Source organism: Microcebus murinus, chromosome 24 (genome assembly GCF_040939455.1).
Source record: "Microcebus murinus isolate Inina chromosome 24, M.murinus_Inina_mat1.0, whole genome shotgun sequence".
Taxonomy (NCBI): domain Eukaryota; kingdom Metazoa; phylum Chordata; class Mammalia; order Primates; family Cheirogaleidae; genus Microcebus; species Microcebus murinus.
In genome coordinates, this window is record NC_134127.1 from 24,582,138 (window position 1) to 24,596,485 (window position 14,348).

At 48.1% G+C, this 14,348-nt stretch overlaps 1 protein-coding gene across 7 annotated transcripts in view; it reads left to right on the forward strand.

Moving 5' to 3' along the window:
• MSRA (methionine sulfoxide reductase A) overlaps positions 1 to 14,348 on the forward strand; it is a 321,997-nt gene that overhangs the window by 169,352 nt on the left and 138,297 nt on the right. The window lies entirely within an intron of this gene.

Below are 14,348 nucleotides of genomic sequence, written 5' to 3' on the forward strand. Positions count from 1 at the left end.
GAGGTAGGGAAGTGTGGAGAAATCAGGACCATTTCTGCAACAGTCCACACGTGGGACTGACACAACGTGGACCAGACGTGTTTTCTGGAGGGAAAAGCATAAAAAGCCATGCTGTAATGCACAGATCAGCAAACTCTGGCCCAGAGGCTGAATCCTGCTTGCTGCCTGTCTATATAAATACATTTTCGTAGCAACATAGCCATGCCCATTATTATTACTTTTTTTTTTTTTTTTTTTTTTTTTTTTACATATTATCTATGAGTGCATTTATGCCCCAGTGGCAGACTTGAGTGGTTGCAAAAGACTCTATGGTCTGCAATATTTTCTGTCTGGCCCTTTGCAGCAAAACATTTACCAACCTGTGCTCGAGGCTAATAGGACAGGCAGACGCCCCTATGGCAAATTCTATCTGGATTACCAGATTACCTGTCGGGATTTGTTTCCGGTCCTCAAGGATTTCCTTTCCTTTCCTGCCAGCTCAGTAGTATTTAAAACAATTTTCTAAAAGAGTATTTTATTCACCATCTTAAGAAGTCTTAGAAGGGAGAGTTTATCTGGATCTGTAGTCCGCCATATTGACAGAAATGGGATTTTAAAAATATGTAAACAGTCTTTTCTTTTTAAAGTCAACTCTCGGATTGGTTTTATTTGTGGAGGATGCTCTCGATTTCTGAGGGCCTGGTAGTGTGGCAGGGAGGGTGGGAGCCTGTGGAATAACGAGCACGTTGATTTGTTTGCCACAATATGAATTCTGATTCTGAAATGAAATTTGAGCTGCACAACAATGAAAATACTCTACAAATATGCATTTTCTCGTTTTTCTTACCTCTAGAGAAGAATTGAAACACTCTGGTTGGCATTGAGAATGTGGAATATCCAACAAATGCTTTAATGGTTAATCTATTTTTTTTTTTTTGCTTCTGTTTCAAAATTAAACAAATGTTCAGGCAGAGCTATAAATAGAGGTTCTAACGAACCCTAGAGATTGCCCAGGTGTATCCTCTCAAGTCTTAGGAATGGAAATGAATAGGTTCCTTCCTGCAATTCCAGACATGACTTAATGGGCTAAGAGAAAAAGGTTGCTAAGAAAACCCCCAAATATCTACTGTTACACCCATTGTCCTCAACCAGAAAGATGCTAATCATCCATTAGAATATTGCGATGGCACGTTTGCTCAGACTCTTTCTAGTTCAACTCTTTACCCGAACGATAACGTGATAATTGCCATGTGTCGGATCCCTGCTACATGCCAGACATCCTAATAAGCACTTTTTCAGTCTTTGTTTTTTTTTACAAACAGATCCACGAAGCGTCTTCGTTTCTGTCTTGTGCAGAGGGAGTGTTGAGGCCCAGAGGGAATAAGTAACTTACCCAAGGTCGTGCATGGCAGGAATGCCTACCTCACCAGCTCTCAGCCCAGAGTTTATGCCACTGACTAGGGTGTAAGTTGTCCGGCTGCCACTGCAGCCCAGCTGTTCTCCATCCATCCATTTGCCCTCCCTCCATCAAGTCGCAAATCCTCTTCCCTGTCTGTCCCTCTCCTCTACTTCTCCTCTACTTCTGAATATGTGGGTGTGCTTTTGAATGATTACTATAAGAAAAATGCCAAGGAATTTTGGTTTTGTCTTCCTTATGTTTAGAAGGAAACAGGGCAGAACCCTTTTAGGATACAGTTCATGCAAACAGCTGGTGTGTGAGAGGCCTGGAGCAGCGGTGGGGCACAGAAACCACGGAGGCTGGGGGAGAACTCTCTATTTGATACGAGCACTACCTGCTAAGTTAGCGGCAGCATTGGGAAGCATGGTTGTCATGGAAACTCGTTCCTGATTGGAGAGAGAGAGTTATATAGGGTCTTACCCAGATGCAGAAGGAGAGATGATTTCTTTCCCTAGGCCTTTTTGTGTGTGTGTGTGTGTGTGTGTGTTCTGATCATAAAAGGGAAAAACAAAAAGGCAGAGAGAAGCTATGATAGAAAGGTCCCTCTGGCACAGAAGTGGTAGAGCCTTCAGATCCCTGGGAATAGCAGGAAAGGAGAACAAATAAGGTCCCTAGCTAGAGTAATTATGGTAACCAGCTAATTAAAGATTTTTGACCGAGGAGAGAGGGGTGGGGGAAACAGCGAGCAGGGTATACTGGCAGGCCTCCCCTCCGAAGACTCTGCTGCTCAAAGCCTTGCTGAGCAAGTCGGCTCTGGAAGGGTCTGAGTTGAAAGACAAAAAACAAAAAACAAAAAACAAAAAAAAAAACCCAAAAACAAGGCTCTGGTAAGATACATAATAATTGCCCAGGTTCATTCACTGTGGCAGAAATACTAGTCTATGCTCTAGTATTCGCATTACTGTCAAAATTGCTTACTCTTGTGTGTGCAGTTCACTTTGATCACAACCCAGGAATATTTTGTAAAGGTTTTAATTTTATTTTTATTTTTTTAAGAAAAGAAGCACAAGGACCTGGGTTGTGTGCAAATTGTACCATTTGGTACCATTTGGGACGGGTGCCAGAATCGTGTAGGGAGGGGCTGACCGAAATGCCCGGGCCGGCTCTGTCACCACCCGCCGCCCTGACACCTGCGGGGTGACGCGCACCAGGGCTTCCACAGGCAGCGTGTGGGCACGCAGGTGACGATCACAGCCCCGGGAGCCACGGACTCAAGGTTGCCACGCCCGCCCCACTTGGGGGAGCACACGGCGTGGACACAGGGGACGTGCGAGTGAGCATGTATGTGAGCACAGAGGCAACACGTGTTGCGGATCCGAGGCTCCATGGTGTTTCTACGTGGAGGCTGATGGGCCCGTAACTCCGACAGCCGAGCTGGAGTTGCACTTCGGCGTGGAGAGAAGACACAGCCTCTGGGAACAGCTGAGAGGGGAGAGGACCCCGGCAGAGACCTGCGGGTGGAGAGCGGCGGGTGGAGAGCGGCGGGTGGAGAGCTGCGGGTGGAGGGCTGCGGGTGGAGACCTGCGGGTGGAGAGCTGCGGGTGGAGGGCTGCGGGTGGAGGGCTGCGGGTGGAGGGCTGCGGGTGGAGGGCTGCGGGTGGAGGGCTGCGGGTGGAGACCTGCGGGTGGAGAGCGGCGGGTGGAGACCTGCGGGTGGAGGGCTGCGGGTGGAGACCTGCGGGTGGAGACCTGCGGGTGGAGAGCGGCGGGTGGAGGGCTGCGGGTGGAGAGCGGCGGGTGGAGGGCTGCGGGTGGAGGGCTGCGGGTGGAGGGCTGCGGGTGGAGACCTGCGGGTGGAGACCTGCGGGTGGAGAGCGGCGGGTGGAGACCTGCGGGTGGAGACCTGCGGGTGGAGAGCTGCGGGTGGAGACCTGCGGGTGGAGAGCTGCGGGTGGAGACCTGCGGGTGGAGAGCTGCGGGTGGAGACCTGCGGGTGGAGAGCGGTGGGTGGAGACCTGCGGGTGGAGACCTGCGGGTGGAGAGCTGCGGGTGGAGACCTGCGGGTGGAGAGCGGCGGGTGGGTGGAGACCTGCGGGTGGAGAGCGGCGGGTGGAGACCTGCGGGTGGAGAGCGGCGGGTGGAGACCTGCGGGTGGAGACCTGCGGGTGGAGAGCTGCGGGTGGAGACCTGCGGGTGGAGAGCTGCGGGTGGAGACCTGCGGGTGGAGACCTGCGGGTGGAGAGCGGCGGGTGGAGACCTGCGGGTGGAGAGCGGCGGGTGGAGACCGGCGGGTGGAGACCTGCGGGTGGAGAGCTGAGCAGAGCATTCAGGGACAGGCTCAGTGACGGGTCCGTTCGCGATGAGTGACCTCCAGGTGTTCCTCGAGACTGACGTATGGAGAGGATACACGGCGACGGCAGCTCCTTAAGAATTAGGAATAAAGTTGCCCGTTGGGAATGGAAGTATAAAATAAGCCTGTACTGAGTCGGAGTGGAGATGGGCAATGACTCAGAAGACAGATTGGTTTCTGGGTCTGTGGGACTTCCGAGGAAACTGATGGAATGCCCTGACTATGTAACACGAGAATTTGGGCCTTAGCAGGAGATTGGGAAGCCAGGACAGGAGAGGGGGTCCTGGTGGCACCCCATGGGTTGCTCTGGGCAGACCCACAGAGCCTGACACCATGGCACTTTTAAATTGTATCACTAACCTCTTCTTCTGATCCATACTTTTCTGATCCAACCTTCTAATCTTTTGTCCTCCTGTGGAGATTATTTACAGAAAGAAAATGCAATGGACCAGGTTTTTTTCAGGCAGACACTTCTAATTCTCATTTCCAATTCAATAAAATGCCACCCTGAGATGTCTGTCTCAGTCTATTGTGAGTTTAGTCTGCACAGGTCATCCTCTCCAAACTGAACTAATCTCGGGTTGAACTAAATGATGAAAATGGAATTTTGGCCTCCACAGCTGAGAGCCAGAAGCCAGACCTCCATGATTTTCCAAAGGCTGCGGCTGCCTCCTTGCATTCCCCTGGCAATTCCCCATCCCTTGCAGGTGCCCACGATTTCATTTAAACCCGTTTTCAAAGTGAACATCCTCCTGTAATCTTCCCTTCCTCACATTCATCAAGTAACACTGAACCTACAGTGCACAGGCCGAGAGCCTATCCTCTCCCAGATGTTTTGGGCCTGAATCCGCACCCTCTGAGAGCCGCCCACCCCCACCTTCTGCACCAGGCCCCCTGTCTCTGCTCGGCTGTGGGGCAGCAGCTCTCGAGGCCTGCCGACCTGCTTCTGACCTGTCTCTGGGACGTGTGGAGTGATGTAAGTCTCCTAAAATGATTTCCAAGGCTTCATCCACTCATCCGTGCTGGCGCCAGAGAACCCACGATCTGGACGGAGTGAATAGCCACAAGAGGCCTAAGTTTCATGCAGGCTTTCTTGAATAAATTAAATATGCCATTTACTGGGAGCGTGCCGGGTGCAAGACACTGTCCCAGGTACTAGGGGAAGGTGGTTTATGGGGTGAAGTTGAATAATCCTAGCCCTCATCTTCCAGAATTCTCTCCCCTATAGTCACACGAAGGCTTGCTCTCTCACATGTGTTTTGAAGAGTTGGGCTGACGCTGGTTTTCTCGTTACACAGGCACACACGCACACGCGCGCACGCACACACTCCCTTGAACAGTTGTTATGCAAACCAGCTGATTAACTGGCCTGCTGTTGCTTTACTACATTGATTTTAGAAGTAATTGAGCTATTCAGATTCCTGAATACTCTGATAGAGAATTATTCTTACATTTTGTAATAACGACTGTACAGATGAAAATATGAAAAGACATTCTGCAATGGATAAGCATTCTGGGTTAATTTCAGTGCATTAGCCTAATATACAAATACCCCATTGCTGGCAAGAAAACCCAGGATGTTCATTCAGTGGGTAATATCTTTTCATATTTTGCTTACAGATGTTCAGAACAATTCCGTGTTTATTAGTCTATTCAAAAGCTTGTTGAAATCTGCACATTCGAGTGGCACCGAAACCAGAGGCATGAAAAGGGACCGCACAACTTTCCCTCATCAGTGACATTTGCACAATTGCCAGAGGGAGTCTGAGGCCCAGACACTTTCTTTATCAACAGAAGACTCCGGTGGGTTGTCCGGCAGACTGTTCCACCGAGGTCCCGAGCCGGAGTCCTGGTCTGGGAGGAACAGAGTATGGGAGTCCTCGGGGGACCTCCTAGGGGTGTTGGCGTCCAGGGTATTTCCCTCCCTGAGCCTCAGTTTCCTCTCTTGTAAAATGGGAGCAATGCTGCTTTATGAAGCCAGTTGAGTTGGGGTTGGGTTCTTACTTGAAAACAAAATTCTTTCAAATTGGAAATGTTCTAGAAAATCTGGGACATATGCCTTCTGTCATTCTTGCTGTCAGGCGTGTTAAAGGTAAAAGTGATGGGTCACGAGGCGGCGCTCGGCAGGGGCTGGGCGAGCCTGGGACGTGTGTGCCTGCTGCCACACAAGGGACTCACTTTCTTCTCCTCCTCATCTGTGCTCTTAGCAGGTCATATCCACCCTGTCCCCAAATGCGTGTTGTTATTTGCTCGATGTTTAAGAGCTCTAACTAAGCATTGAATAATAATTTCCCCACTAATACGAAGCAACTCAGTATACTTTTTTTTTTTTTAGTTTGACTGAATGTCTGAAGTGTTTGGGTGGAAGTACATGTCTACATATCTTACATGAGATTAATGATCCATTCTTCTTCAAAGGAGGGATGAGTTCTGTTATTAGCAGATTTTATCAAGCAATATAAAACTCATTCTAAATTCCTTACAGACCACATTAAATCTCTTTTTAGTGCATAGTCAGTCTTATTGTACTCATTTCAATGTCAGTCAAGGTAAATTACTAAGTTATTGACACATCCCTGAAAATGGAAGCATTCTGCTGTTCAGTTCTTGCTACGAGCAATTTGATCGCTTTTTGTTCCTCTTACGTTAGGCATAAAATTGGGTCTTGAACTTGTAGCAGGCAGGTTAAAAGTGCTTATCTCTTTCAGACCCATAGGCATGAAGCAAACTTCGAGGGCAGGGACCTTTGACTTATTGTTACAGCCCCTAGGACCACAGACAGCTCCCCTCACACTGCCACCTCCCCTCTGCCCTATCCATGAAGCTATTTGAGACATTAGTTCAATGAATGGACCCGTTGCCTGATGGAGAAGATATAGGTAGTGGGAAAACTGCTGGTTCGTCCAAACCTCAGTCACCAGAAACAACCAGCTTGGTGGCTTGACAGGCAGCACCCCTCCCTCTGAAGGGCTGACACCAGAAGCTGGGGCATAGGTCATGGGTAGGTTGAGGCATTTCAGACCTGGAAGGGACTTTAATCGTGTGGCTTTCAAACTGGGTGACCATGGAACCCTTGAGCTCCAGAGGGTGCTGCGGGGGTTCCACACAGGTAACGAAGGGTTTGAATAGCAGCGATTTAAGCTGCTCAGAGAACACAACCATGGCTTCTAGCTCTTGTATTACGTATTGGGATCCTGATGAAAGCTTCATCTTTAAAATCTTTTGAAATATTTGAAAACCATTAAGACTACTTTCTTTTCAGTTAAGGAAACTGAAGCAGAGAGAGGGAGAAAGTGATTTCATAGAGAGATTTGAGTAAAAGGGTTGAAAATTTACTTGTCTTCTCAGACCACAGCATGGCTAGAATCCTAAAAGGAAATTCAGGTTGTACATAAGTCCATTCTGGCCTTCTAGGTGAGGCTGGCAATGAAGGATTCAGGGTGGGCATGGCTTTGAGTTTGAATGTTAAGATCCAAGCGATCAATATTTTTGTCATTTAGTTCCTGCTTGTCATTTCAGTTGGGCTGGATTTGTCCCCCATAATTGGGTCCTGGGGTTTCCTAACAGAAAGGTCTTGTGTCTTTGGGTGCTCTAAGTGCTGTCTGACCCTGCCCCAAACAGAGCTGGGGGCGTGACAATGCAGAGACTCTGCAGGAGCAGGAACAGAGGGGGCACTGAGGAAGGGAACCCTTGAGCAAGGGCGTGGTTTCTTGGCTGTCTCACCTCCCTCTGCCTGAGCCTGCAGAATTAGGGAAAACACTCTGCAAATTAATTTGTCTGCCAAGCATGGCCTGTAGAATTTCTACATAATAGATACCTTCTGCGGTTTCCAATGTCCGAGGGAGGTGGTGTCGTGATGAGTGAATATGCTTTCACGTGGTGTCACTGAATCCAGAGCAGCTTTTCGCCCCACAGAGCTCCTTTACCCACAGATTCTAGAATCAGAGCCACTCTGCGGGGGCCTTTCTGCAGCGTTTGGGCACAATCACGTGGTCTCTCACACTCACATAGGTCTGGGCCCTGTGTGCTAACGGGTGGGTCAAGGCTCTCAAAGTCGAAAGCAAATAGACACGGGTACATTTTGCTGGAGATATTTTGAGTGTGCCAAAATATGTTGAATCCAGCATCAGACGTCAGAGAGGAATGTTGAAATCCAGCATCAGATGTCAGAGAGGATGAGGATTTTTCCATAGCTTCAAAGAACTGAAAGCTGGCCAGCGCCAAAGCAGGTGGCACCAGGGGGTTGCCATCCTGAGATGGTAGAAGGAAGCTGTCAGGGCCTGTCCTTCCCTCCTCCTGGGGTTCATTGGCCAAAACGCCCATTATGTCAGGGTCTGTTCTCCGTCATTTAAGGGCAAGGAGCGAGTGAATTCTGACATGTATAGATTCTCTGAAGACTATTACATGTGCTATATGTTCTTCATATGACCTTGATATTTTAATATCCTCCAGCTTATTTGGCTGTTCCATCCACCTCTCTTCTCGAACAGCTCAAATCACTGCCGGGGAACAGGTGCAATGACCACAGGTCAACAGACTGGCAGACCTTAAGTTAAATGTGTCAATATTTCGGCGTATCTGCTGGTGAAATGCGAATAGGCCCTGCAAGTGAAAAATAAAATAAATGGAAAGGAACAATCACAAAAACATGCTTTATACCCATCCCAGAGTAAAAATAGGTTATTCTTTCATTGTTTCAGGATTATATTCTCAAAGATTTAGAAGGGAGATTAAGAGGAATTTGCTACAGCAAGCACTTCTTACAACGTAATTGCCAAAGCAACTGATGAATGTGCCTGCACTGATATTTTCAAATCACATACAATGGAGCCATAATGTTATATGAGAAAATAACCTTATGGGGGGTGTTGAGCTTCTCCAGGAATTTTATGTGATATGCTGGCTCTTAATTACTTCATAATGACTGACAATTTTTAGAGCCCTAGAATAAGGGTTCCTTTTATTTTTTTTTCCCTAAGTCACATTAAAAATAAATATCTGGGTCAATTACTGCCCCATCTGCCAAGTTGAAAATTGCAACAAGAGGGACTCATGCAAAAACACGGTCTTCCGTGGTGAGAGTGAAGCCCCGGATGGGAGCAGAGTGGCCTGGGAAGGGGTCACTGCCGTTTGTGGGGACTGTGCCTCCAGCTTGCCTGGGCCTCAGCCGCCTGTGAGTCATTCACACACTGTCAGGGTCCCGCACCCATGGGTGAGCTTTGCTTAATAAATCCCAGCCTCTGCTGCATGGCACGCTGGAATCCCTCAGGGAATGCCCAGAGACAGGACTGATTTCAGCACCATGTCCCTTTGGCGGGAGCATTCCAATGGGGGGGGGGCAATTACCCACAACATGTCGTGAACATTATTTGTATTAATAGTTGTTGCCTTCCCCTCTCTTTGTTGACATTCCTTCTTCCGCCTTCTCCTTCTCTTCTGCCCTTTTATCCTTTCTTTCCTCTAGTTAAGGATAAGTTGTGTTTTCCACTCTGGTTTATTACTATTATAATATAATGCCAAAAAATAATCGCCCAAATTGGTATATAGTATACATCTATATACTGACTATATATGACTTGGTATATAGTAGACATCCTTGATTTAGGAGAACAGTTTATAACATAATGCTCTCTTAATGCTCTACAATAGTTTATATTAATCATTGATCTGTAATCTGCAAACATTCCCACACACAGGCCCTCTGTCCCGGCCTGTGAGATTGAGCGGCATCGACGCTGCCGCCCACAGACATGCCAGGGGTCAGGACACTTGGAAAGTCACTCCAGATGTCCCCGGGCTACGTAGAGTAGTGACAGTCTCTGCCGCTGGCCTTGGAAATAAAACAGGGTTTATATTGTAGACTGTTTCCTCCTCAGCCTTTTCTTCATTCATTTCTAATAAATGCATTCTCACGTGCCTCTCTTTGAGCGTTTTAGGATAATTTAAAGATATGAAATAAACTGTTAAGTTCTTCTAGAATTTTGAACATGGCCTATAAAAAATTGTCTAGTGGTCTGGAACCATTTGGATGAATGTGCTCTGCAGAAACAGGGGATTTCTTTTTCTTTAGTTGGATGGACCTTAGAGGTCATCTATTCCAGTGATTTCTGAAACTATTATTAAGAATTGGAATCTTTTCTTTAGATACAAATTATGCACAGAAGCTTAATATTAAAACAGTGTCCTCGGCGCTCTGAGTGGAAGCTTCCCCCCCCCCCCACTCTGGCCCTGGAGGTGCCTGCTTAGGACCCGAAAGGAGCTCGGTCTGCAAAGCAGTGGAGGACCAGGGACAGCTCCACTCTGGGCTGAAACACAACATGCAAGGAGAAGGCCTCCCACGCTTCATGTGCAGGGCTTCATGCGCGGGATGCCCACAGGAGCCACAGGATGGTCAGGGAGGCCGTGCAGAGAGAAAGGCCTCTCCCTTTGTGCCTTCCCAGGTGTGCCGGGCACGCAGGAGCCCCAGGCAGAGACAGACATTCCTGCACAAGCTCCAGGCCTCGCAGCAAGTGGGCGGAGCACCCTGTCCTCCCGTTTGGGTTTCAGGTCTAGCTCCTTGAGCACATTCATTTTAAAGGTCTGCCTCCCCCGCCCCCTCTCGCTCAGGAGGTAAGGAGCTACTGGCGACGGTGACACCAGTGCTCCTGTCAGCAGCCCTGCTTTGCCCTGCAAGGGTGGCTCGGCGAAGAGTCACAGGTGCCTGAACTTGTGCATCTCTGTGCACGAGAAAAAAAAATCTGTCACTTTGTTTACATCTTGTTCGGTTGTATTTGATAGTTTGAAAATGCTCCAGGGAAAATCGTCTGTCCACTTGCAAGAGTCGGGTGGTGACACGGTGAAGCCACATACTGGGTGGGGGACAGTGGACTTCGGGAGATGCTGGGGTTTTTTTCAATCTTTCATTTTTTTTTAAAGCTAATAAAACTTTTTAAAGAGCAGTTTTAGGTTCACAGCCAAATCGAGCAGAATGCACAGAGTCCCCATACCCCCAGCCTCCCGACTGCCAGGACCCCCCCCCCCCAGAGTGAGGTGTTCATTACATCGAGGAGCCCACACTGACAAGTCCTCCCCATCCAGAGCCGTAGCTGACGTTAAGTTCATGCTTGATGTTTTGACATCTGCGTGAGGACGAGTGTCCGCCCTGAGGGTGTTTTACAGAGGAGCTTCACCATCCTAAAAATCCTCGTGCTCCGCCTTGTCATCCCTCCTTCCCCACCCCCACCCCCTGGCCACTACTGCTCTGTTTTCGCTGTCTCCGTACTTTTGCCTTTTCCGGAATGTCCTGGAGTTGGAATTGCACCTCCTGTGGCCTTTTCAGATTGGCTTCTTTCGGTCACGAGCGCTTAAGTTGCCGCCACGTCTTTCCACGGCGAGACAGCTTGTTTCTTTTTAGCCCTGAATGACATGCCATGGTCTGGATGAACCGCAGTCTGCTTATCCATCCACCTGCTGAAGGACATCCTGGTTGCTCCTGCGTTTTGACAGTTATGTAGCTACTGTGAACATAGGGAGCTGGTTTTACCCACATGGCAGGAGATGAATGCGAGGACTCTGGGTGGGGGTGTCCCTGGGGGTCTGGGTGGAAGTGGAGTTGTGCTGCAGGGGGTTTCTGCTGGCTACTGCCAGGCAGCTGGGGGCTTTGTCCATCAAAGCAGTTAAAACTGAAACTTTTGTGTGTTTGGGGACCACGTAAGTGACAAAAGTGTGGAGAGCAAGGCCGTGGGTGGGTTGCTGGTGGTGCCCATCTCAGGGGAAGGTACCTTTTCTGTCTCTGTAGATCCCAGCGTTCAGACAGGCACATTTCCATGCCACCCTTCCCATGGGCAGATGCCTCTCTCTGTTCCCCCTCAGCTCAGCTCTGTGGGGCATCTCCTAAGAGATTCCTCACTTCGGGGGCCACTAGGGTTGTCTCCTGCCCTCCTCGTCCATCCCAAAGCCTATCAAAGCTGGTTCAGGACAAACTCCCGCCCTTCGGAGTCTGCATACCTTCTAGGTTTCTTATTTTCACCTTGATTTTGGCTTCTGTGCATTTCTTTCTTGCATGCTAGCTCAGTGAAGAATTTTTTTTTTAATGATATATTTACCCAGTATTTTAATTCTATCAGCCAGGAAGACGGGTTAAGGTGCTGTGGTATTCTCGGGTAGTGCTCGTAGACAAACCAGTTATTTCAGGAGGTGGTGGTGACACTGTTTCCCTCAGAATGGCTGGGAATGGGCGTGAACAGATGGGAGCATTCAAGTGACTTGCAAGGGTCCTTAGGCAGCCTGCAGGTAAGAGGAAGACGACAAGCCTTCCCCAGCTCCACGTAAAACAGCGCAATTAAATACGGAATGCCCTTGCCTCAAGAAAACTTGGCCTCAGAGACCCTGGGTCCCGATGCATTTGGGAGCTTAGACACTTTGACGGCCAGCATGCTCTCTCTGCTTGTGTCTATGAACCGTTCTGATTTATTTAAAACTACTGCACCCCTACGGCTTACCGTTACAGTATCGACGTTAAGTAAGGGCAGGCATATCTCAATCTTTGGATGAGTTTCTCAAGGCTTTGATGCGAAGTAGAGTCCCATTTAGAAAGGGCCTTGCTTTGGTCACAAAACTCGCTGTCTTATCTAGGACATCATTTCATTTTTCTGACGAGACCTGTTTGATGGCACCTCTCCAGCCAGATGGATGCGCGGAGAGGCGAGCATGACTTGTCTTGGTTAGGAGTAGGGGCTGAGATGATGAGATTACTCCGCACACATTTTGATGGCTTTGGAGTTTGGAGAAAGAATATTGTGGCTAATGTTTTTGTGTGCTTCCCACGTGCTAGGCATCATTCTAAATCCTTTACCCGTTACAACTTCTTTAATTTTCATAACAGCTGAGTGGGGAGGTGAGTATGCTCATGTGCCCGCTTTAAAGGTGGACAAACCAAGGCACAGGGAGATTCTCTTATTTGTCTAAACCTCCGTGATTAGTAGGCAGCAGATCTAAAATGCACACATCGACAGTCTGTGTCTAGAGTCCTTGCTTTTAACTACTATGTTGTATCTCTCTGAAAGAGAATGAGAAAGTACAAGGAGGTACAATGCAAAGAACATTACGCATGATCAGAGTCAGGTGGTAAAGAATGCACTTCATGCGAAACCAGGTAGTTAGGGACTCCTTTCCCTGATTCCCTTCCTGTTTCTATTGAGGACTTACTATGTGAAAAGTGTTTTTCTGAGAATTGGGGCAAGTTCAGAAAATAACATGTTGCATATTCCCCTCCAGGAGCATATGTTGTCATGGGGATGCAGGACTAAAGGCAAGTGGCTTGTGTGAGCGGAGGAGAGATTCAAGTGTGTTCTGTAGCCTTTCCTGGGTCTTGTCTTCCATACTCCTGACTACGCCTTTGCAAATCATGCCTGCTGCTCCCCTGGGCTTTTCCCTGTGGATTTGTGGCGACCCTCTGCTCACAGGCGCTCCTGACTCCGGCTCTGCCTGCCTCTCCCCAGCCTATGGGCCTTCGTCATTGGGTGGTTCTGTTGCTCCTGGTCCTGGTTTGGGACATGCCCTCTGATAACCTTGATAGGAAGCTCCAAAGAAGGAGCCTGGACCGGTTTCCCTGAGAATGCATCAGATACAGCAGTTCCAGAAAAGAAAACGCAAGCATGTTATTTAGGTCTGTTTCCCAATTTGGACTGGAAATCAACACTACCAAGACTAAATGGATTCACAGTAACTACATGAGCTGTCAGAATAGATGGCAAAGAAATGGAAGAATTGAGCGGCTGTGTGGAGGTGAGGCGTTTAAGAAGGAGGCTCACCCTGTAATCTGGACCAGTTGCAGCAGAATAAAGATCCACTTCTAGATGAGGGATCACGTATGGCAAATAAGCAACAGTATTTAGTGCTACCATGCCCAGCCAGTGGTACAGGGCACAGAATTCTGATTAGTGATGAAAGTGAAATGAAGAAGCTGCAGTTGCCCAAGATGAGTGGAACAGAGGAGCAAAGTTGCCATGGATGAGACACAGGTGGAGGGGTGGGGGGATAGGAGAACATCCCACACCTCTAGCGGCACATCGGGGAGGCAGCACACAATGTCAACAAGCACAGATGGGCTGGTCACGTAGCCCGGAGTCAGGGCAACAGATGGACAATTCATTGCATAAATTGGCTACCCAGGGACCACAAATGCCTGCTGGGAAATCCAAGGACATACCAGGCTGACCCAATGACAACATACCTGCGCAGAGGTAGAAACAGGTACCCGTGATCGGAAAGGAGAATGAACAGCAATTTGCACTGGTGGGGGAAAATGCAAATGAAGTCCAATAAGGGAATAAAGGACAGTTCATTCTGTGTATTTTTTAAAAGATGTCTTTTGTAAGACGACTCATCGTCTTAAATTCATCTTTATACAACCTGACTTTAATGATGTCATTTCTGAATGTTATAATCATATAGTGCTGAGAGAGGAAATATTATAACGTTTGGATATTTGATAGATATCCAAAATGTATCTGAAATAAATGTTCTTAATGTTGAATTTTTACTCTAAGCACAAAACGTAAAATAATAACTTTATTAGAAATAGGTAATTACAGAATATGGTTTGGTTTTCAAAATAAAGTGTAAAATACAAGATGGAAT